Source organism: Erithacus rubecula, assembly GCF_903797595.1.
Source record: "Erithacus rubecula genome assembly, chromosome: 2".
NCBI classification, from domain to species: Eukaryota; Metazoa; Chordata; class Aves; order Passeriformes; family Muscicapidae; genus Erithacus; species Erithacus rubecula.
The window spans coordinates 26,895,843-26,918,880 of record NC_136685.1 but is presented as its reverse complement, the minus strand read 5'-3'; positions in this window follow the sequence as shown (position 1 = coordinate 26,918,880).

Sequence of the window (23,038 nt, the reverse complement as noted above, 5' to 3'; positions counted from 1 at the left end):
GTCCGGAGCTAGCTAGGGGACCAGAGAGAGGAGGAAATACCACATCTGTCTGCCTGCTGGCTGTTCTAAAGGAATAAGAAATAAATAAGAAATAATAATAATAAAAGAAAGAAATCATCCTTGCTCTCTTTTTGTGGTTGAAAAATTATTTAATTACTTCATGCAAAGTGGAACACATTCAGTAGGCAAAATTAAAAGTATATTGATGGACTAGATAACCTTTAAAGGTCCCTTCCAACCCAAAGTATTCTATGATTCTATGACCGAGTCAAATTTGTCACTGAATTTTGTGTATATATGTTAAATTAGTTTTTTTAATTGGTCCATGTAATAGTTATAGTATTCTCTAGTAGCAAAGAACTCATCATGAGACAGTTATCGAAAACACAAATGAATGTCAAGTCTGTGAAATATAATTTTACTCTGTTATATTTATAGTAATTGATTCCTGTGTTATCTGATTAAAAGTTAACAATCATGTCTGCAAGGGCTTCATCTTACATCTTTTTTTGGTAGTGAATATTGAAACAGAATTATTTGATCCATGGAAATCAGAGCAGGTAGAGGCAAAACTTGACAAGAAAGAAGCTTTCTCATCAATATTTTCTGCAGATTCACAACTTTAAAATCAGGACATTCATTTTTATGTATCACAATTTTAGATGCAATCATAGAGTATGCTTAGCTCTAAGTTTCTAAGTAACTTTGTCTGTGTTATATATACATATATATATATGCATATATATGTACGCATGCTTCAAGATTACTGTTGAAGTTATGCAACTGTAAAGAAGCCCCTTAAAGTCCCTGTAAATATTTTAATCTTTTTTTCAACACTTTAGGAAAAGGCAGAAACAGATCCTAGAGTGAAAAGTTTCTGCCTGGTACCCAATGTAACTGGACACTTTGCTTATGCAGCCCAACAATTGACTCTGTGTCAGTCCACTATGAATTTTGTACATGAAACTGAAATATGCTAGCAGTGCAAATTTTATGTGATTTTCTGTTATTGAGCCCCTCTAGAAATGATAATTAGCTTCATCTCTAGAGGCAGAAGAGCTAAAATATGTTTGACTTGGTTGATGAGATATAAAGTTATTTCAAAGATGGAAAGAATATGCTGTGATATACATGAAGAAAAATCTCCCTAGTATGTTGGTTTTGTGTGTGTAGCTGCCTCAACAGCTTTAATTTGTGGTTTCTCATTTTCTCCAGTTTCCTGTACACAGACAGCAGAAGTTTAGCCATCATCTATTTTATTTTAGATATATATATATATATATGTATATATATATATACACAAAAGCTTTTTCACAATACTGAAGAGTCAGTTCTGAGACATGCAGTTCAACCCTTCCCATAGCCCCATAGTCTAGGCTAGACCCTCTGAGACTCCAATTTCTCATCATATTATTTGATTTCAGAAGTCTTCATCCAGTAATAGGGATATCAATAATAAACAGAGATTTTTCATGTAGTTGAGAGTTTGTCTAAACCCAAATATCTAGTGATATTTGTGATATCTAGTGATATCAAATGATGCCACTGGGTATCTTCCTGGCTTCCAGCTGATGCTCTCAAAGGACACAGTCCTCCACAAGTCCTGTGTTACATCTTGCATCCCTACAGGAGTAACATGTATATTTGAGGGTGCTTTAATGACATTTTATAATAATTTAATTTAAGAAACATCTGTCTTCAGGTAACTGAACCTTATTCCAAGGTGCAAGATACAATCTGAAATAAAGTACTGTGTATGTAACTATCTGTGTGGCACTGGGTAGCCATCTCTTATTAACTAAGCTTTTACATCAGTAAAGGCTAAGCCAATGGGGAGAAGTTTGGCTCACTATGAAAAAGATCCTAAAGCAAACATCTTATTACTAATTAGCTCTTGAATCCATCAGTTGCATTTACTAGATCTCCATTGTCTATGATGTAAGCCTTGACAGCTCCTATGTCATGAGACACTTCAACATAGAAACATAAATATAAATGTTTTATTCTTGAACTCCATCATTCCCTAGATATTTACTCTTAGATGCTAACAACTGAGCTAGTCTTTTGTGACTGGAAATTTTAGATTAATTTCAAATTTCTGTTTTTGATTAGTTGAAGTGCATGCCAGCAGTACCTATTTCTTTTCTTTTACTGTAAGGGACCCTGGGGTGACTGGCTCAGCCATTAATATCTGCTAGTTTCTGAAATGTACCGTGTTAGTGGTTCACCCAGTTTTGTTATGACTAGGATTGCTCACAATCTTAAATTTAATATCATTCTCAAATGCACTACTGTACTATAAAGTAAAATATATTCATGACTCCACTCCATCCATCAACTAAGTACCATGCAGACGCTTGCTCACTCCCCTACCTGAGAAGAGAATGGAGAGTGGAAAAGAGGCAAGACCTGTGTGCTAAGCTAAGAACAGTAAAAAAAAAAAAAAAAAAAAAAAAAAAAAAAAAAAAAAAAAAAAAAAAAAAAAAAAAGAGACAGAAAGAGAAAGAAAAAAAAGGAAAAAAAAAAAAAGGGAAAAAAAAAAAAAAAGAAAAAAAGCAAGTGAAGCACAATAAAGTTGCTCACCACCCTGTCCTGAACAGTGACTGGCTTTTCCTCGCCAACTCCCTCCCACCCCCTCCCAGTTTATATACTGAACATGATGTTCTGCAGCATGGAATAGCCCTTTGGCTTGTTCAGGTCCTGGCTGTGCTGCATCCTGGCTTCATCTGGCACTTCTTCACTGGCAGGGCATGACACACTCTAAGGTTTTTCCTTTATGGCAACCAGTACTCTGTAAAAAGCAAAACATCAGTGTTTTATCAATATTATTCTCATAGTGAATTCAAAACACAGCACTGTACTAGCTACTAGAAGGAAAATTAACTCTATTCCAGCTGAAATGAGGACAAGTATAAAAAGTTAAAATACTTCTTTCTTGTTGAATTTGTAAGACTAAAAGGAACTCCTGGCTTCATTCATGTTTCTGCTGTCTGCTGGTTTTCTTACTTGAAAAATTATCTACTGAGATTTTTACCAGAATTTATATTAGCCAATTAAAAGAGCTTGTCAAAATAGTAGCAGCAACTGATCATTCCCACAAAAGCAGTAGAATAAAGAATTCAGTATTGATAACATTGCCAACTGAAGATTACTCTTATTTTTAATAAATAAAATCCTGGGAGTAATTTGTTAAAATTGTCAAAATATTTTTTTACAATTCTACAGAAAAATAACAACCATTTGTGCTGGTTTTCACTGAAATTATTTTCTTCATAGTAGCTAGAATTAGGCTAAGTTTTGGATTTGTGCTGGAAACAGTGTTGGTAACACAGGAGTTATTGCAAGCACAGTGTCAATGTCTTTTCAGCTCCTTACCCCATCAATGGGGAGTTTGAGGGTGCACAAGGATTTGGGAAAGGGACAGCCAGGACAAGTGAACACAAATACCAAAGGGACATCCCATGCAACATGGGGTCATGCTCAGCACATAAAGCTGGAGGGAAAAGAAGGAAGGGGAGGACATGCAGAGTGATGGCATTTGTCTTCACAAGTCACTATTATGTGTGACTGTGCTGAGTTTAACAGCCAGCTCAGAAATAAACTCCAAATACACTACTCCCTCCCCCTCACTCCTTCCAATAATGGAAGGACATTAAGGAGAGATTAAATATTCAAAATAAAAAATTTGCTAAAATCATAAATGGGCATTCACCACTTGGAACAGAGCAAAGCACTTCTTTAAGATAGTGCCCAGTGTGGTCTCTAAACAGAGGCAGTATAATGGAGAGAGCTTCCCTGGCTTAACATCCCCCCATCCACCCCCCTGGCCCAAAACCAATGGAAGGCTGTGACAAAACAAAACCTAGAAGCTAGTTGATTCAAATAAAGGGGCTCTGCAGCTGCTGGCTGAGCTCAGTCCCCTGTGACTACTTGAGCTGCCTCCTCCAACTCTCTGGCACTCACAGCTGTCGGCTATAACTCCATAGCAGTGCTCTGGAGTTAAAATGGGATGAGGAAAAAAAGCCAGCAGGTAGAAGAGCCCAAGTTCACTGGGATTTGAGAAGGTAGTCCCTTACTGCAGTGACCTGGGCAAGAAGGACGAACTTCCCATTTCTGGCCCCATTATTCCTGCTGAAACCAGCTTCCCCCCAGTAATGACTTGGGTGGAATATACAGCATTAATAGCTCCAACCCTTTTCTCTGTAACCAGGACAGTGAGGGAGCCCTGTTTTTCTGGAGATGGCTGAATTCCCCACCCATTGGAAATGGTGAATGAATCCCCTGTTTTGTTTTGTTTGCATGCATGGCTTTAGCTTTACCTGCTATACCTTGATCTCCACCCATGTGTTTTCTCACTTTTACTCTTCTGATCTCTCTCTCATCCCACCAGAGGGATATGAGAACCAGCTGTGTGGAGTTTAGTTTCTTGGCAGGGCTAAACCATGACTAAATTTAAGGCAACAATATGCCTTCAATATAGCAAGCAGCTTTTACATCTTTGTAGTGATGCTAGTCTGAAGATATATGGTACAATTTGGTTTCTTTCCTGTCTTATATTAAATTGAAACATGAATTTCCTTTATATTTGACTGTGGTAATGAAGTATAGTAAAAAATCTGAAAATAATAATGATAACCTAGAAGCAAGTTAACTAATAAGGACTTTTTATCTACATTTACATAGCAAGATTTTGGTAGTGGAGGAGTGATAGGGTTGCCTTTAGTGAGAAGCTGCTGGAGGCTTTCTCTGTATCTCATAAATCCAATGTGAGCTGGCTTTTAGATGGACCCACTGTCAGCCAAGGCTGAGCTCACCAGCAACAGTGGTACTGCCTCTGGGATAACATATCTAGGAAACAGAAAAAAAAACCTGTGCAACTGCAGTGGAAGTGAAGAGTGAGAATACATGAGAAAAACTGCTCTTCAAACACTAAGGTCAGTGAAGAGGGAGGGGGAGGAGATGGTCCAGGCACCAGAGCAGAGACTCCTCTGCAGCCTGTGGTGCAAAGCATGGTGAGGCAGCCCCTGGAGGACTACTCACTAGAGCAGGTGGACACCCAAAGGAAGTTGGGATCCTGTGGGAGGTCTGTGCTGGAGCAGACTGGTCAGGACTTGAGACCCCTTAGGATAACCGTGATGTTCCTGAAGGAGAGCACCCTGTGGAAGAGACCCATGCTGGAGCAAGGGGAAGGAATGTAAAAAATAAAATTCAGCTGGTCTGCAAAAACGAACAACATTTTATTGGTAAATTATACACTTGTCATGGAATGTTAACTTAGTGAGTTATTCCTTATCATGTACATAAACACATGGTGCTGGTATTGAATAAGGAGTAGGGTGCAAGAGAAGAGAGAGAGGGAGAGAGAAAGGAAACAAAGGAAAAGAGAAGACCAGTTCTGTCTCCAGCATTTATCCAACTGATGGGTGTCCAGAGTCCTGGGGGGCTGCCCAGGCTTTGTGAGGGTACTTTTTTGTAGATAAGTTCCTCCACCCTGAGGCTTACTTTCTCATTTTCTATGCAAATTAGTTGTCATGCACAGTTAATTCTAGACCTTTCTGGAACTGAGTTGGAGGGCTTTGGGGATCTTTGGTGGTCTTGATTCCCCCCCTGCTGGGTTTGTCTTTGCTCAGAAGTCCATGCCTGCTTCTCAACTTCATTCCTGTGCTTGAGTTTATCTCCAGGAGCCAGAACAAGGATATTTGTCCCAGAGAAATGCTTCCCTACCTTCTATGGCTCTCTTCTTCAGCCACATTCAGTTTTTTTCTTATAGTATGTTCTTACCAGCAGTCCTTGGTTGGCTCCATGGCTATCCAGCTGTTGTATTGAGACATATACATGTCCTTAATCTTCTGGGCTTCTACACTGTGCACTTGAGATGATGAGGTGGGGAGGAGGTAGAGTAAATCAAGACAAGTGGGGTGAAAGTGGCTTTAAGATTTGATTTTTTTTTTCTCATTGCCCTACACTGATTTGGTAATAAATAATTTTCCCCAAGTTTCCCCAATAACTTTTACCTTTGACAGGAATTGGTGAGTGCTCTCTTCTTTCCTTCTCTTGATTCACTATATTTTCTCTTCTCTGTCCAACTGAGAAGAGTGATAGAGCAACTTTGGCGAGCACCTGATATTCAGCCAGAATCAAACTACCACATGTTCTGTACCTAAAGTAAATTGTAGATTCCTAATCCATTGGAACTCTTAAAATAATATAATTTGAAATTATAAGTAGGCAGTCAGAGGGTAAAATTAGAGATGCTACTGAAGGTGAAGGCTAAATACTGAAAATGGGAGATACGAAGAGTATTGCTGAAAAAGTTATGTAGAATATCAAGATAAAAAACTGTATTTCACATCACTAAATAGTCTTAGGATTTCTTAGTTCTTCCATGTCTACTAGTAACAGCTTCCTGTCAATATTAATAAAAAAATGTAAAAACAGGTAAACACAGGTGGAAAAATGTAAAATAATGGCTTCTTTGTTTTTCATACCCAGAAGAAGGTCTTTTTTACTGCATTTTTTTCTCACACTGCAAGTCACTCTTTGCATGCACCATTTATGCAACTTTTCAGAATCTTAATTATTCAGCTGTCCCTGTGATTTCTCAATTGTGTGTCTGACAATGGAGGCACCTAAAATAATCTATTCACTTAAAAATTTAGGTTTTCATATGTATATATTATTTTATATTCTTCTTACAGGGTTTGAGAATGATCACTATAATGTTATATTAATAAGGAAGTTCTTGGTGAGTATGATTTGACAATAGCATTTCCATAAAATTTGAAAAACATATAGCTTCAATTTTATTGCATTTCCCTGCAGAGTTAGCAGTGAAAAACCTTTCAAAATTGTAGTATTATATCAGAGGCAGAACTGAAGTGCTTTTAGAAATAAACCAGTCTGATTTACCTGTCTAAGTAAGATGAAATGGAAAAAATAAACTCTGTATAGTGACAAGCAATGTAGATTAAAAGAAATTATTTGGCATCTAAAATGTCATTTAAAACATAGATGAGAAGAGATTTTTACAAACTATGGTAGTCAGAACTAGTGTGAATTGGCAGACCTCCACTGACTGTATTGGAACTTTGCCGATTACATTAGCTGAGGATCTGAGTTTATATGAGTTTTAACTTCATAGCATCCCTTAAATCATCAGGAATAAGATGCCTTAGTGACTCAGTAAATCAAGGCAAGATCAAATAATTATTAAAAAATAAATGAGAACTGTTCTTTAGTGCAATACAATTTTATTTTGAATAGCATTTCATAAAAATGCATCCCAAGACACTCTACAAGAAAAGCTATAAATAATAAAATTATGTGGTTTAATAATAAATAATAGATTAAAAGCTGTTAAGGGTGTTGGAGAAACAGTTTCATCTTATGCTTAGAATAGAGCAAAGATTTTGTGGGTTGACACAGGGCAAGGATGCTAGTTTAATCAGAGAGAAAGAGATATTCAAACCATAATCTGAATAAAAGGGCAAGAGGGAGAAAATAATTTTTTTTTTTCATGGCTGAAATCTTATATGCAAATAAATCTACATTTCCTTCCTCTCTGGAGAGTATTCCAATCTCCAGATAACAACCTACTCAAAAATTTGGAACATTTTCAGGCCTGCTGAAAACTGAGCTGTTTTGCCTTGCAGAAAAAGAGCATAGCCTGAGCAATGTGTGTCATAGTGAACCTTGTACCTTGCTTTATGTGCAGAAGAGATTGTGTCCCAGCCCTTCAGTCCCCTCCCCAGGTGAGAGGCTCTTTAAAAGAATGAGTCAGACAATGTATTTGTTTGGTTCTATGTTAAAAATGTAAGGGGAGGGAGGAAGAATAACCATGGGGGAAAGAGTGCAGCCTAATTTCCCTTTACACTTTTCCTCACTCTTGACTTCCAGCACAGCATTGTTTTTTTCTAGTTGCTATGGGCTTCATGCCTCCACAAGTGACTCAAGGCTGGTGATTCAGATGCTGAGGGAAATGCCAGTGCTCAGGTATTACAGCAGCATTGCAGTGACCAACTCTTCAATATAAATAAGCTAAAATTATGTCCTTTAATTCTCATATATTTGTCCTTTCTAATGTGTATGTCTGTCTTCTAACAAATTATTTTATCACATACATTCCAGTAGGAAAGTTTTCAGGCATACACCTCAAAGATTGGAGGAAATAAGAAATTAATAGTTCAAGAGTGACTTGCTGCCAGGTAGCTCCTAGAAATCCATTTGAGATGCAATGATGAAAATTTGTCTAGGATATGACAAAGAGAAGGAATTGCAGAGGTATTCAGAAGGAAGTAGGAATCAGAGAGTCAAAGGGAGATTGGGGAAGAGATACAGTGGTGGGAGACACACAACCATTCCTAAATTAGATGTAAAATTAGCAGAGCCTCCTGCTGTTCCTTCTCTACCCAAGAGTCTCTTAGCTTTATACTCTTGGCCCACAGTAACTGGCAGCATATCTAACATATCTCCTAATTCATTTTGAAGAATATTTTGGCAAGAAATTATTTTCTTTCTCCTTATTTGCAAACCCAGTGTGTTCTCCTGGAAGATGGGAATGGTTGGTAGAAGTCCATAGCTTGTCTACAGCAAGCCTATGGCTTGCTATACTTTTTATAGCAATACTTTATAAAGTATTTCTATAGCAATACCTTATAAATCTTTAAAAAGTACTGCCAAACTTCCCAATGGCTTAAGAAGCCCCCATGTTTGGGAATATTCTGTCAATCAGGCCAGCTGCTGTGCAGGGTCACCATTTCCTTTTTCCAAGGCAAGCAAACTGGGTAAAATAAAGTAACTTCTAAAATCCTTACATGTGGGACTCCAGACAGCTTTTTGAAGTCTTCTGGAATAGTGTAAGCTATTAGGTAACAATACCAAAGAAAATAAACCCTCTATGACTAGAATGAAGCAAACATTAGTCTATTATACTCATATATTATATGTATGCATATATTTTGGTAATGTTTGCACACATTTACTTCACAAACAATATACACTTTGCATATAGCCATATACTATGGATAGATACATGTCAGATCTCATGATGAGCCTTTTCATTTTCATACATGTTGTTCCACACAAAGGTTAGAATGAAACTATTCAAAAGTTGTCATGAATCAGATATGGTAGTTTTGTACTTAGGCTGTACAAGCTTAAAGATGCTTTAGCCTCATGTTGAACAAATTTCACAGCTACACTAGAAATTATGGTCTTCTGCCACCCTTGAGAGTTCAGTTGCCCTTCAAAACATACTTCATGGCACTTCTGTCATTTTTTATACATATTTTTATTTACAATCAAACTTAATTTTGAATTTTTTTATAATCTATCATTGAACAGAATACTTTGGCAGGCCATGGCAAAGGATTTTATTATTGTTTATATCCTTTAATGCAAAATTTGTAATAATAATGTCTTCTTGCTATTTGGAATTCTTTTTCTTTTTAAAAGTGCAAAAGTCAACAATAGAAAAGTGTACTTTTAATGCTAAAATACAGTACAAAAGGACTTTACCTGTAACTTCAGTGACAAAAGATTTTTTCCTGGTGGAAAATACCTATTTCTCTCACCTGACAAACATCACTTCTATGCACTTGTTATTCCTGCACTCGTTATTCCAGTGATTAGTTGGGTGACTGTGAGAGTTATTTGCATCTTTCTTCTCTACTACAGCATTGTTGCCTGGGGAGAGTAGGAAACCTTGGTTAATATTAATGAAATATTCTGGGACAGAGAGCAGAGCACTAACTTCTGCTGCCTGGGCAGTAATATTACTCCTCATTAAAGCTTGTGGAAGTTCATCTCACATTCAATTACAGACGCCTGAAAACTGTTTTCCAGGCAATCTATGCACTTTATAGAAGAGAAAAGGGGGAGGAAAGGATCTGTTTCCCTCTGGGATTTGCTGCTCTCTTTACATATACTACTGCTGACCAGCTGGAAGATTTCGTTAAATGACTTGTTGGTCAGAGAGATGTCATATTCAGAGATGATGAATGACTCTGGGCCTCTGCTCTAAGACCTAGCAGAAATAATACAGTAATCTCAAAGGAATATTGGAAGTTTTATCTGTAACAGCTTCAGAAAAGCAGCCACATTTATGATGTCCTAAATTCTAGACAAGCAAAAGCCCTGCAGTTTTGGTTTTTGGGGTTTTTTTTGGAGCACAACATTTTGTACACCGTTAACCCTTTTGAATATGAGTCTAATGGGGTTGCCTTTGTTCAGTAAAAGACTGCAGGGGTTGGAAGTCCAAGGGGAAGAGAGGAAACAGACATGTCATACAGCACTTACACCACTTGCTGTTTTTTGCCTCAGCTTTTGTTGTGCTATGAGATTTTCTCTAATCACTATAAAAAGATATGATTCTTTTGTTAATATGCAGTTCAGAACCACATCACAAAGTCAATTCTTATGAGGTATAAAAAGAGGACATAGCTGGTGGAAATTATGAACTATTTCAAAGTTTAATTTGAATTGCGTTTTGGGTGAGGTACTTTATTTTTCAAAACTTGTGAATATCAAAATTATATCTTTTTCCCCAAATCCCTATTTCAGCCTCATTAAAGACAGTACAGTCAGTCTTAAGGAGCTGGCTGGAAGATCACACTCAAAGGCTTGAGGTCAATGGCTTGATGTCCAAGTAGAGGTAAGAGAAAAGCTGACTTTGGGACTGGCTCTTTCTATCTTCTTTGCTGGTGGCATGGACAGTGGGAGAGCAGCCACAGCAGGTTTGCCAGCAATGCCCAGCTGAATGGTGTGGCTGACACTCTGAAAGAAAGGGATACCATCCAGAGGGACCTTGGCAGCCTTGAGAGATAAGCTTGTGTGAACTTCATGATGTTCAACAAAGTCAGGTACAAGGTCCTGCATGTGAATTGGGGAAATTCCAAGAATAATTGCAGAATGAGTGGGGAATGGATTTAGAGCAGCTCTGAGGAGGACTAGGGTGTGTTGGTTCATGAGAAGCTCAACATGAGCCAGCAATGTGCACTTGCTGTTCAGAAAGTCAAACACAGCCTGGACTGCATCAATAGTGGCATGGCCAGGGAGTTGAGGGAGGTGATTCTGTCCCTCCACTCCACTCTGGTGAGATCCCACTTGTAATGCTGCTTCCACTTCTGGCACCCACAATGTAAGAAGAACATGGACATTTTAGAGCAACTTCATAGCAGGGCAACAAAGATGAGAGGGCTTGAGTGAGCAAAGGCTGAGACAGATGTGGTTATTTAGCCTGGAGAAGACAAGGTTTTAGGGTGACCTAATTGAGGCCTTTCAGTACCTAAACAGGGTTGACAAGAAAGCCGGAGAGGGACTTTTTACAGAGGTACATAGTAATGGGAAAAGGGGAAAAGCATTAAAGGGAAAGAAAGTAGGTTTAGATTAGATATAAGGAAGAAATTCCTTACGGTGAAGGTGGATAGATGCTGGAACAGGTTGCCCAGGGATATTATGGCTGCCTTATCCAGTGTGGAAGTGTTCAAGGCCAGGTTGGATGGAGGTCTGAGTAACCTGGACTAGTGGAAGGTGTTCCTGTCCATGGCAGGGGGTTTGGAAGTACATGACCTTTAAGGTCCCTTCCAACCCAAGCCATTGATTCTATGATTCCATGATTTGCTGTCATATATTGTGAGAAAACATTTATTTGCAATATAAAACATAATTTCATAGTTTCTTTTGGTACTGGATATATTTGTTAGTTAGAAATCAGAATCCAACTGAAACTGAAGAAACAACACATGCAGGGCAGGACAATTACCATATATTTTCTGGTGTTTAATGCTCTTTCCTTCATCTCCTTTTTATTGGGAGGGGAGAAAGGATTTGAACCCAATCACCATGAAAGGATCATAAAATAACATATGCTGACACTTGAGAATATTAATTAAAATTCTGCACTGTAATTGATTTTTCTGGCAAAACAGGAAATTTGCTAGACTGTGATATTTTATGATTTGCTAGACTGTGAAAACTTAGACCAATTTCGTCTTGGAAAGTTTTGCTGAAATAGATGTTTTAAAAGAGGAACCTGAAATCTGAAATTGGAAATTATCATTATGTACAATATGATTTACATATACTGTTTTCCTATTTTAGACTGAAATATCTTCTTTGGGGGACAACCTTCACTGCTTTAAAGTGGGGCATTATTTCTACCTGAAATTCTGTTTGGTTCTCTTTTTAAGATTTCCCAAATGCTGATCAACTCTAAGGCCTCTCTCATGTAAGCTTCCTCTGTTGAATCTGATCATGACTTTATTTGCAGGTTTAGGAAACAGTGCAGAGCTATAGTGTGCTCAGCATGGTAATGATAACTGGCTCCATACCCACAAATCCTGGCAAAGTCTGCAGTCTAAGGATGTGGGTCTACTTTGGTAGTAATTTTTTTAATTATTATTTTTTTATTTAATAAGATTTTAAAAGGTTTCTAGATGATTTCTGTTTTACTTGTAGAGGGATTTAAACAAAAATTATGCCATTATTTTAGTTTTTAGAACATACATTTTCAGCAGTTCATTTGCAGCATGTTTCCCTGCTTATGATACTTTAAAAATAAGTTACTATTAGATGAAAGTTTTAAAACAATATGCTCAACACACAGGCAATGATTTCAATGACATTTTTGGTGGAGTTGGAAGAGAGAGGCCGAGTACACACTCTCGATGGCTGGATTGAAATGATGTACCATAATGGTTCCAGAGGAGCTGTTACAATCTACCCAGTCAATGATCCATGAACAAAGAAAGATTTAGTCAATTTGAAACCAATACCTTCTAACATGTTAAAAATAAACAAGCAAATGGTCCTATGCTCTGCTGGTCAACACAGAAATTTCCTCCTTTACTCACAGGTAATGCACCTATCTTCTGCCTCATCCTTACAGTTCTCCCTTCTCTGTTTTCTGAAGTATTTGAAGGACTGAAAATGAGAAAATGTTTTAGTCTGCTTTGATATTACTGTCAATGGTATTTTCAAGTCCTAGGAAGAAGAATGGAAGATTTGCAAATCTATATATTGTTGTGGTTTAACCCCAGCCTGCAACTAAGCCCCACACAACTGCCCGCTCATCCTCACAGTGGGATAAGGGAGAGAATCAGAAAGTCAGAAGTGACAAAAATCAGAAAACTTGATAGTTTTGCATTTTAAATGCAAAAACTTTGCATGGAAGCAAAACAAACCAAGAAATTAATTCACCACTTCCCATCAGCAGACAGGTGTTCAGACATCTCCAGGAAAGCTCCCTCACATATAACAGTGACTTAGAGGACAAGCACCCAGAAAAGGCAGAAAAGGCTTTGACTCTGTTTAAGCACTGCTCAGCAATAACCAAAACATCCCTGCTATTAACACTGCTTCCAGAACAAATCCAAAACACAGCCCCATACCAGCTACTCTGAAGAAAATAACTCTATCCCAGCCAAAACCAACACAAATAGGTTTTACTAGTGACTTTAGGAAAATGAGTTTTCATACCTGTAGTGAATAAGCACGGGCCAAGGCCTTTATTAAATAGCAGCTCTTTTTATTAATGGGGCCGTAGGGAGGCCCGACGCCTGCTGCTGCTGTCCGTCTAACGCTGAAAGGAGGTTCCCACGCAGTCCTGTCCAATGGCAGGAATGGGAATTCCAACCTCACGGGCACATCCAGAACTCAATAGTAGCTCATTGGTCTGGGGGTGTCATTCTTCTCAACTGCCCTTTAGGTTGCGGTGATTAAACAGTTACAAAGGACATATTGCAGGTGACTTGGTTTGTTAGTTGAGATGATCTGTGAACTTGGGTTCGGTGTTGGTTGACTATTTTTGTGAATCTTTTGTTCAACAACAACTTCCAGTAATGGTGGTACTGGGAAACTTCTGGAGATTTACATATAGGGTGTGGCTAACTTGATAGGCAGGCAGCAGCAGGCCGGAAATGAGGTCAGGGAAAGGGCGGAAATGGTAAGGCAAAGGGCGGAAGGAGGAAGTAACCGGGATAGGGGAAATACAATAAACCGGGGTTTGAATTACATAGGGACTACACATTTAACTGGGGAAAAGAACATAACAACTTGATCAAAGAACCAACAAACGAATGAGTGGATAGAACAATAAGATAAGCAACAATCTTTTTAACTCTTCTAGCAACGTTGTTTTATGGTTTTTAGCTAAGACTTTTTACCACAATACCCAGCATAACCACAGACATGAATGCAGCTAATTATCTATTTTATCCAATATTTTAGCTCATTGTTTGAGTATGTGGATTTATTAACTGCTACTTTTTAAAATAGCAGTTCAATTCTAAAACTGTTGTTGATACAGATGACAAAGTTATACTTGTTAAAGATGAGACAGGGCCAGTGATAAGCAGCAGAGACATTTGTATATAGAACTTACAGAAAAGAGTCCTGTGGAAAATCCCTAGGAATCCAACATACTCCATGTAAATGGATAATAATAGACTTACTGTTTTTTCACTATGTTAAGTCTGTCTTCCTCTTTGTTTTAATGGCATGATACTGTGAATTTTCTAAAATAGCTAAGCAGGTGTGATATCACTATTTATTATTAAGGGTTCATTGTCTGAATAGTAGCAACCTCAAAGGATGCCAAGTTTTGTGAAACATATTTAACCTGCAGACAGAATTCCCAGTACCTAGAGGTGAGAGGGTGAGTAATCTAGACTAAATGTCTACATTTTGTGTGATAAAATGTACATGTTACACCTAAAAAACCTCAAGTGGCTAAGATTCTTTTTGCTCAATTTTTTACACCAATCAAGTTTCCAACTAATAGTCCAATTCATTTGTAAAGTTACAATAAAAAGACAATACATTTTAGATCTGAGTTATACTGCATGCCAAAGGGGAATGCATATTTAACCTATAGAGTGTAAACAACTATATGTATGTATTTAGGAGGGCGAAAATACTAAAATAGAAAAATTGCTGATATTTGTACAATCTCCACAAACATATGAATGTTGACAAAACCTTGCATAATCACTATCAGAAAACATGGATTCTTCCTGTAAATACCTGATAAATGTAATAGAACCCTAGGATCATAGAATCATCAAAGTTGGAATAAACCTTTTTAAGTCATCCAATCCACCTGGCCACCAGCAGTGCCACTGTGACCCCTAAACCACTATACCTCATCACCCAGCACCAGACTGGGACACCTCTTGTTCATCTCCAGGGATGGAGACTCCACCACCACCCTGGGCAGCCATTCCAATGCCTGTCCACCCTAAGAATAAATTTTTATTTTTCTGGTTGCTTGTAGGGCATTGAGTGGGTCAGAATTTGAGCTAAGAAATTGATAAATGCTTAGGAACCCTAATTATTGGGCATTAAAAAATTACCAGCTGAGAAATACAGTTGTGAAAGAGTAAATGTCATTATCTTAGCATTTCTTCTAGTTCTTATGTTTGAAATTAAAATAAAAATAAAAGTAACGTTTAAATAGTTATTAACTTAAACCAAATACATGGGGTTGCAGTATATATAGTAATAGTCCATAATTCTTTAGAAATATACTTATTTTCTTCTACTATGTCTTAAAGCTTTAGACCTTGTATATGGGCATGTTGCACAGAGACAACTGAGAGGAATATAAATACTATTCTAACTCATAAGTTGTCTGATGTTTGTTTACTAAAATCTGGAGTTAAAGTAAATGATTACTCATTCCTGAACAGGTTGACATCTTCAATGAAGTATCTGACTTAAGATGAACTTCTAAAACCTATGATGCTGAGTTTTATATCTATCATACACAAAAAGGGGAAAGGTAAGATCAATTTAACATAGTTTCTTGAGACCTAACTAGTTTTTGAATTCAGATATGACTTGATTAAAAAAGAGCATATTTATTAAAATATACATATTACCAAATACTGTCATTCTCCCTAAAAAAAAAAAAAAAAAAAAAAAAAGAATTGCAGTACATTTTCATTAAAAATATTTCGCTATTTTGAATTATTTATTCTTGAAAAGTAATACTGCTTTTTCTTAGTATGATAAAGATTCACAGAAATTCCATATGCTTTTTGAAATCTAAGCAAAATGAGATATAATTCAAATATGATCATATTTTTTCAATTTTTAATTAAAAATAGCACAAGACAGGTAAATTTTAAAAGGACCTATTTATATTTTTTTTGTCAGAACCCCATTTACTGAGTTGAATATAATTCTTAAATAATATCCTCTTTCTATGTAATTTTCACCTGTAACATTTGTTAAGTGAACCTTTCTATTGCAAGACGTGTATTATGTTTTACTTTATGAAAACACACACATCTGCACACAGAAGTGTACATCTACCCATCCATCTGCCTATGCATTAAAGACATTAATTTAATAGGCATGAATCCATTAAAAGTGATGGAAATTCTGCACTAAACTAAGAAAAAAAAAATTATGTGTTTTCTGCTTTAATCATTATTCTGCATTGGAAAAAATATAATTCCAATCTAAATATCAATCTAATATAGGAAGGATAACATCTGATGCAAGTTGTCATAGACCCAGTGAGTTAAAAAAAATGCCTCTACTTTGCAAATGTTTAGCTGTTAGACTTGTGAATCTTTACAAGTATTTTAATATATATGAATATTCACTCATTCTATGCACTTTTTATATGGTCTTGGGATTTGAATGCTCACAGATTTGTTTATTGTTTTGTAGGTTCTGAAATCAAATATCACAGTTTCTTCTGTAATGTAGTCTACCTAACCTAAAATGAAACTCTTGTAATATCTTTAGAAGATGTACATTTTCAGCTCCATATATTTTCCAAGTGTTTGATACTAGACTTTTGTTTAAGCTTAGTTTTTGCTGCTTTGATTGAGATTTTTTTCTGCCCATCTCATTCTTCTGCCATTCTTACATACTTAGCTGGATTTTACTACTTTAGATTCAGCTAAACAAAAGTCAGTGCATTTCTAGATATTGGTATAGAATAACTCCTGCTCTGAACTTCTGTTTCATTTAAATTTTATAATTCTAACAATCAAGAGAATTTTCTGCATGTCAGAAGATTCTTCTTCAGAAGATTTCTTCGACTATTGTAGATAAAGGTAAGGTTATCTTTGCACTTCCCACAGGTAAAGTCAGCCATAGGAAACTTCTTGAGGATCAGCACATTTTTTTTACTGCAGATGTACACAGTTATAGCATGGTATAACTCTTCATGTAGTAATTCAATAATAGGCATAAATAAGTGCAGTATCAACAGCATCAAAATAAGTTTTACACAGCAATTTAGTTGCCATAGCATTAGACTTCTCTGGGTCTTCTGCAGAAAGTGTGAAAACTCATTAAATTTCCTATATTTTTGTAAGAGGTATGGCAATAGCTGAAGAATCTTGACTTCACATATATTTTTTCCCTTTCTTTCTTAATATGTGATGACTTTGCTCACAGAATCATAGAATTATAGAATCATTAAGGCTGTAAAAGACCCTTAAGATCATCAAGTTCAATCATTCTGCCAACACTGCCAACTCTCCTACTAAAGCATGTCCTTAAATGCCATGTCTATACCTCCAGGGATGGTGACTCAAAGCATCTCATCTGACTTGTGTGCACATGGCATGAGCAGTGAGATATGCACTTAAGTTAAATAAGTGTAATATTAATAAGCAATTATGATAATGAAGTATTCTGAATCTAGCTGTTACAGCACTGAAAAGCCATGAAGTTGCTTTGTACATATGTAGCTCGTTAAATTTTAGGTAAAAATCAACTCATATTTAAAACTTTCCAAGAGAAATCTGAGATGCAAAATGCTATTTAAAATGTAATTAGCCTTTAGTGCTTACACAGAATAGGCAGGAAAATATTAATAACTTTTCAAACATTTTTTTTCTTAAATTATATAATCCCTGAGGTAAAATAAAGACCTAATTGCTTTGTAACTGCATTTGCACCTGACCTGATGGACATTTTCAAAACGCCTTACAAAAAGGAACACTATATTTTTAGCAGTTAACATTCTATATTTATGTGAAATGGTACGCATACACAACACAGGTATATATAGCTTCTGTGTGAAAAAGGTGCTATTAAAGATAAAATTGGCAAACTTTCATTTATGTTGCTGAGTGTAGATTTCAAAACTCTTACAAGAACTCAGCAGATGCTACTGAGTTTTACAGGAAAGTCTGTAAACATATCAGCATGAACTGCAGTATGTTCTCAAATTCTAAAAACAAGTTAGTGTGTGGCATTTCAATGCCTTTTTCCTTTTATATTTTGTTCTTTCTTGCTGGTTTTTTTTTCTATTTTCATGTAAATGTAAAACTTCAAACATATTGTGACTTTCTTACATTTATTGAAATTGAAATAGTGCAGAAATTCCACCATAATGAAGTTTAAAATCATATTTGGGGGCTTATGAAAAAGTGGTGTGACAAAATGATACAAGAATGCTGTTCCAAGGAATCATGACAGAGCAACAGATAGAGGACAGTTGCAAATTGGTTTCCTAAACTCTTGGGTTTGATAACACTACTTGTGCTATAGTATAAAATTACTTTGCATGCTTATATAAATGACTATTCCCATAACAGAAAAGTAGTAGAGCTAAGACTTTCTTTGATGCCTTTACTGCTGTGAAGGAGATTTCCTAAACCAACTCAAAGAGCCAGAACACCAAGCACATAAGTGTGCTTTAAAAGGAGATGGCATAAGGTGTCCCACTTTTTGACTTTGAAAATCTGTTCCCTATGCAGCTGATGGCACGGTGACTCTTCTGTTACATGGTGACTTCTGAGATTCTGAAATTTGCTTTTGTTCTCTGCTGGAAAGAAAACTGAAGTCTTTGTGGAGCACTATATTAGATTGGTATTCAGGGCAAATGCAGGACTTTCAGTGTGAGGTGAGTGCTCTTTTCCCCTTGTATCTGAGGGGTTTTGAATTGTTTTGAATTGAGCAGGATAAGAACTTGATCCTCAGCCTTCCATGTATTTGTACCTTAGGCATCCAACATGAGAGTCTTGTTACTTCTCTTTTCCCACTGACACTGCACCTCAGCCTAGTGAAACCTTTACTGTGAAAAAGGGGATCTCTGGGAAATACACTAGAGATGTTAAAGTTGATATTCGACACAACTGTTCTGGTGAATTCTGGTGTTTGCTTCATTAAAGGAAAATAAACACTTTCAAATACATTGGGACCCTCTTGGTTTTCAACCCAAATTCAAGCAGAGAAAGGATATACAGTAGAGAAAAATAGATCAATAATTTCACACGTGAAATTATTTCTCTTTAATTGTCTTTTTTAAAGTACCTAACGTGTTTCTTTCCATTATGAGCAATAGGATGGCATATGGTTTAATTCTGAAGTTATTGATTTTTGATTATATACTGTTTTGTTATACACTTTCCTTATATGCTGGATTTCCTTTGTCATATTTCTTTTGTGGGAAAGCAAATGAAGCAGTATCAGTCTTGCCATTCCATAGAAACCAATATATTTTCTGGTTTCTTCTTTTGTGTAGTTAGACTTTGTCAGATGTATAATATGTACCTGAAAGCTCTTCGGGTGTTCAATTATTGTTTTGCTACTAGCACAATAAAAAACTATAATATGCTTTCATTTAGCAAATGAAAAATGAGAACTTGGACACTTAACTATAGTGCACTGAGAATATGAATGCTGAGACAGTTTATCAGTATTTCTGGGATTTTTTTTTTTTTTAAGAGAAACATACAGTAGAACCAATATGTCTATTTAAAGGCAAAGGAGGGATGCTTTCCCCATTAAGTAAAATCATGCCTAGTGCAAATGCTTGTTTATCCTGATTTTTAAATACTAGAAAATTAAATACCAACTCTAAAGAATACTAGCAAAATTGTAAATAATAAAATAATTCTACAAACCAACAAGAGTACTGTTTTAATTAACTTCCACCAATTAGGTTCATTGTGTTAAATACTTGGTTTCAGAGCTCTATTTTTTTCTATGTCTCCTTATTCAATTTACTGCCTTTTGAGTTGTTACACCATATGGTTATGGAAAGCAACTTTGAGGTAAGGAAATGAAAAAAAATTCTGACCTTGTGCAAAAGCAAATTTAAGTTGTCCTAAGTCAGTATATAAATGTACTTATATGACATTTTGAAATAAAAACAAATAATATTTTAATGTTATTGCTCTACAACTCATAAAAAAATGAGATTGTTTATTTTATGTATACAGTGGGAGATGACAGTACTGCTAAACAAAATAATAAAAATACAGAGAGCCAAATTGGATATTTATTCTTGCAGAGTAGGAACAAAGGAATACTCTCAAAAGAAATGAAAAGCAATTAATGTAAAATTTATAAAATAAAACAGGATTTTTTTCTTCTTTCTTCTTTTTCACAAAATGTCTAATCAGCCTTTGGAAGTCATTTGATCAAGTAAACCACTAGATATCAGCCAATATCAGCCTTTTTTTTTTTTTTTTAACTGAGTGCTGAAAATTCTTACATAAGATAGGATAAGTTTCCTAACCCTGCTTTTCTTACCTTAAAACATTGAAAATGTAGTAATTTTGCATTATAATGAGAAATTCCTATGTTGGTTTTTTTTTTCCCCTTTTAGTGTTTTTTATATCATATACAGACAACTAGATTAGTTGGCTATTTTTCTTCTCTAGTATATTTTTTGTTATGGCTTTGTAAAGAGATCTTACTTTCCTTCTCTTTTTAGCATTCAGTTTCCAGAAAACAACACAAAAATGTATTGAAACTATATTAGCATAATCTGAATTCAATGGGAATATAATTAAACAAAATCGATTTTTTTTTATTTCTGTCAAGTAAATAAAATTGACCTTTACAAATCCCTATGATTTTAGTAGTGAAAGATACATTGGGAAAAAAAGAATTTGCATATTCATTAGAGAAACAAAACCAACAAGCAAAACAGGCCTATTTCATCATTTCGCTGTAAAAATTTTTATCCAGGCTAGATCATCAAGATTTAAAATGGTAAGTTTTGTTTCAATTTGTAGATTTTGTAATTTTTCTGAAAGAAAAACACTGTAAGTAATTGGAAAAAGCAAAAGAATTTTCAACAATATGTTTCATAGTCGGAGTTTATTTGGCATAATTAGTGTGATTTGTCTTTTCCATTTTTCACAAGTCAAACTGATACACAAAAAAGGTATTAATGTCATGGCATGAATTTTTCAAGCTTGAGCCAAGAAATTATTTTCCACAGTAATTTTTATGGTACAAAAATTTCTTAGACATTCAAAATAATTTCTAATATTTTATGTAGTTCTGGCAATAAAAGCTGTGAACATGGGGCATGAGTTCCCTTTTCTTTGCCTGGGTCTCACAAAAGGCTACTTGTGGATGTCAACAAGTCACAGATAATGCCAGTTCATAGAAAAATAGGTTTAGAAGGGATTGTAAATTGCTATACAGCCCCTCCCCATATCACAATGTGAGTAAAAGATGACTTTTCTTATCATATAGTTATAAAAATGTTCATTCATGGAGAGTCATGGCCTTTTCAGACAATCTATTCTAGCAGATTTTGGAGCAGTGAGCTTGGCTGGGCTCACAGACGTTTTTATATGTGAAGTCTGAAGTGCTACTCCATTGGATTACTTATGAAATCTCAAACATGAGGGCAGCACTGACAGTGAAATACTGTTCAGCTGGTTTCTTGGCTTCCATAGCTGAGAAAAGCCTCAGAGATCTTTGCATGTCACTTTGAAAAATAACCATGATCTCAGATATATTTTCAGTATCTACTCTCCTAATTTCTATTTTTTGAGTGCAACTTCTGCTTTTAACTGTACAATCAAACCAAAATCTCTGCTTTGTAAAGTAAAAAGTGTTGCTTGCATTTAATTCTTTTTCTGGCATTACTAATGCATTGCCCGTGCTTTAGAAATCCTGATTTATTTCACTGTAATATTAAAACAAAACAGAGTGGAAGACAAATCCTTTGATAACAAGAGGTTTGAGTATTTTATTGATCAAGTATTCCACAGAGCTGCAATTTTGATCAGAGGTTGATAATAACATGTGCCAGAAAAATGGAAGAAATGTTTTCTAACAGTCATTCTCCAAGGCCTTTTTGGCAAAGGGCAAGTAAAGGGGATAAAACTCACATATTTTCATCTCATTACCTCTGTTCCAGCCACAAAATTATCCCCCTCATTTTAAAAGATGACATTTCAAGAAGCTACCAGATACATTTTATCATATATTCCTGTGTCTGACAGTGGCTTTTGTACCTGAAACTTGTGAAATGATTACAGGAACATTGATAATTCTCACATTGCCCATCAACTTATGGATCAGGGGGTTTCTGAGCTGATGTTGCAATATAAAATGATAATCTTCCATTTATTTGTTATTCTTACATGTAATTGCAATAAAGTAATTTTTATATATGTATTTTTATTTTTTGTATTTTATGGTGATTTTTTTTGTCAATCAGGTGTGAATACAGGGTATCTTTTTTTTCTTTTAAAATATCCCCCTTCCTTAGGATATCCTTAGAAAATAAATAGTTACTCCCTATTCAATTATTTTTTAGTTGTGTCCACAATGTTATGTTTACCTTTCATTAATACCTTTCAATAATTCTTTTACAGAACAGTGCATCCTAATTTATTTAATCAAAACATTGATCATCTGTGTAATCTTTCTCTGAACTTTCTTGAGTTTACTTTTGGGATGGAAAGAATACATACAAGGTTTTGCTATAAAAAGAGCTAAACCAGTGTAGTATAGCTTTTTTTTTTTCTTTCTCCTAAAACTCAGTATTTTTTGTTTGCTGCCTTAACTGCTATAGATCACAAAGGCAATGATTTCAGACAGCAATTCAGGTTTAGGGTTAAGGAGAGTAGGTTTAGATTAGATATAAGGAAGAAGTTTTTTAATATGAGGTTGGTGAGACACTGGAACAGGTTGACCTATGCTTGGAAGTTTTCAAGACTGTGTTGGGTGGGATTCTCAGTAAACTGGTCTAGTGAAAAGTATTCCTGCCCATGGCAGGGATGTTGGAAGTAGAAGACTTTTAAGGTCCCTTCCAACC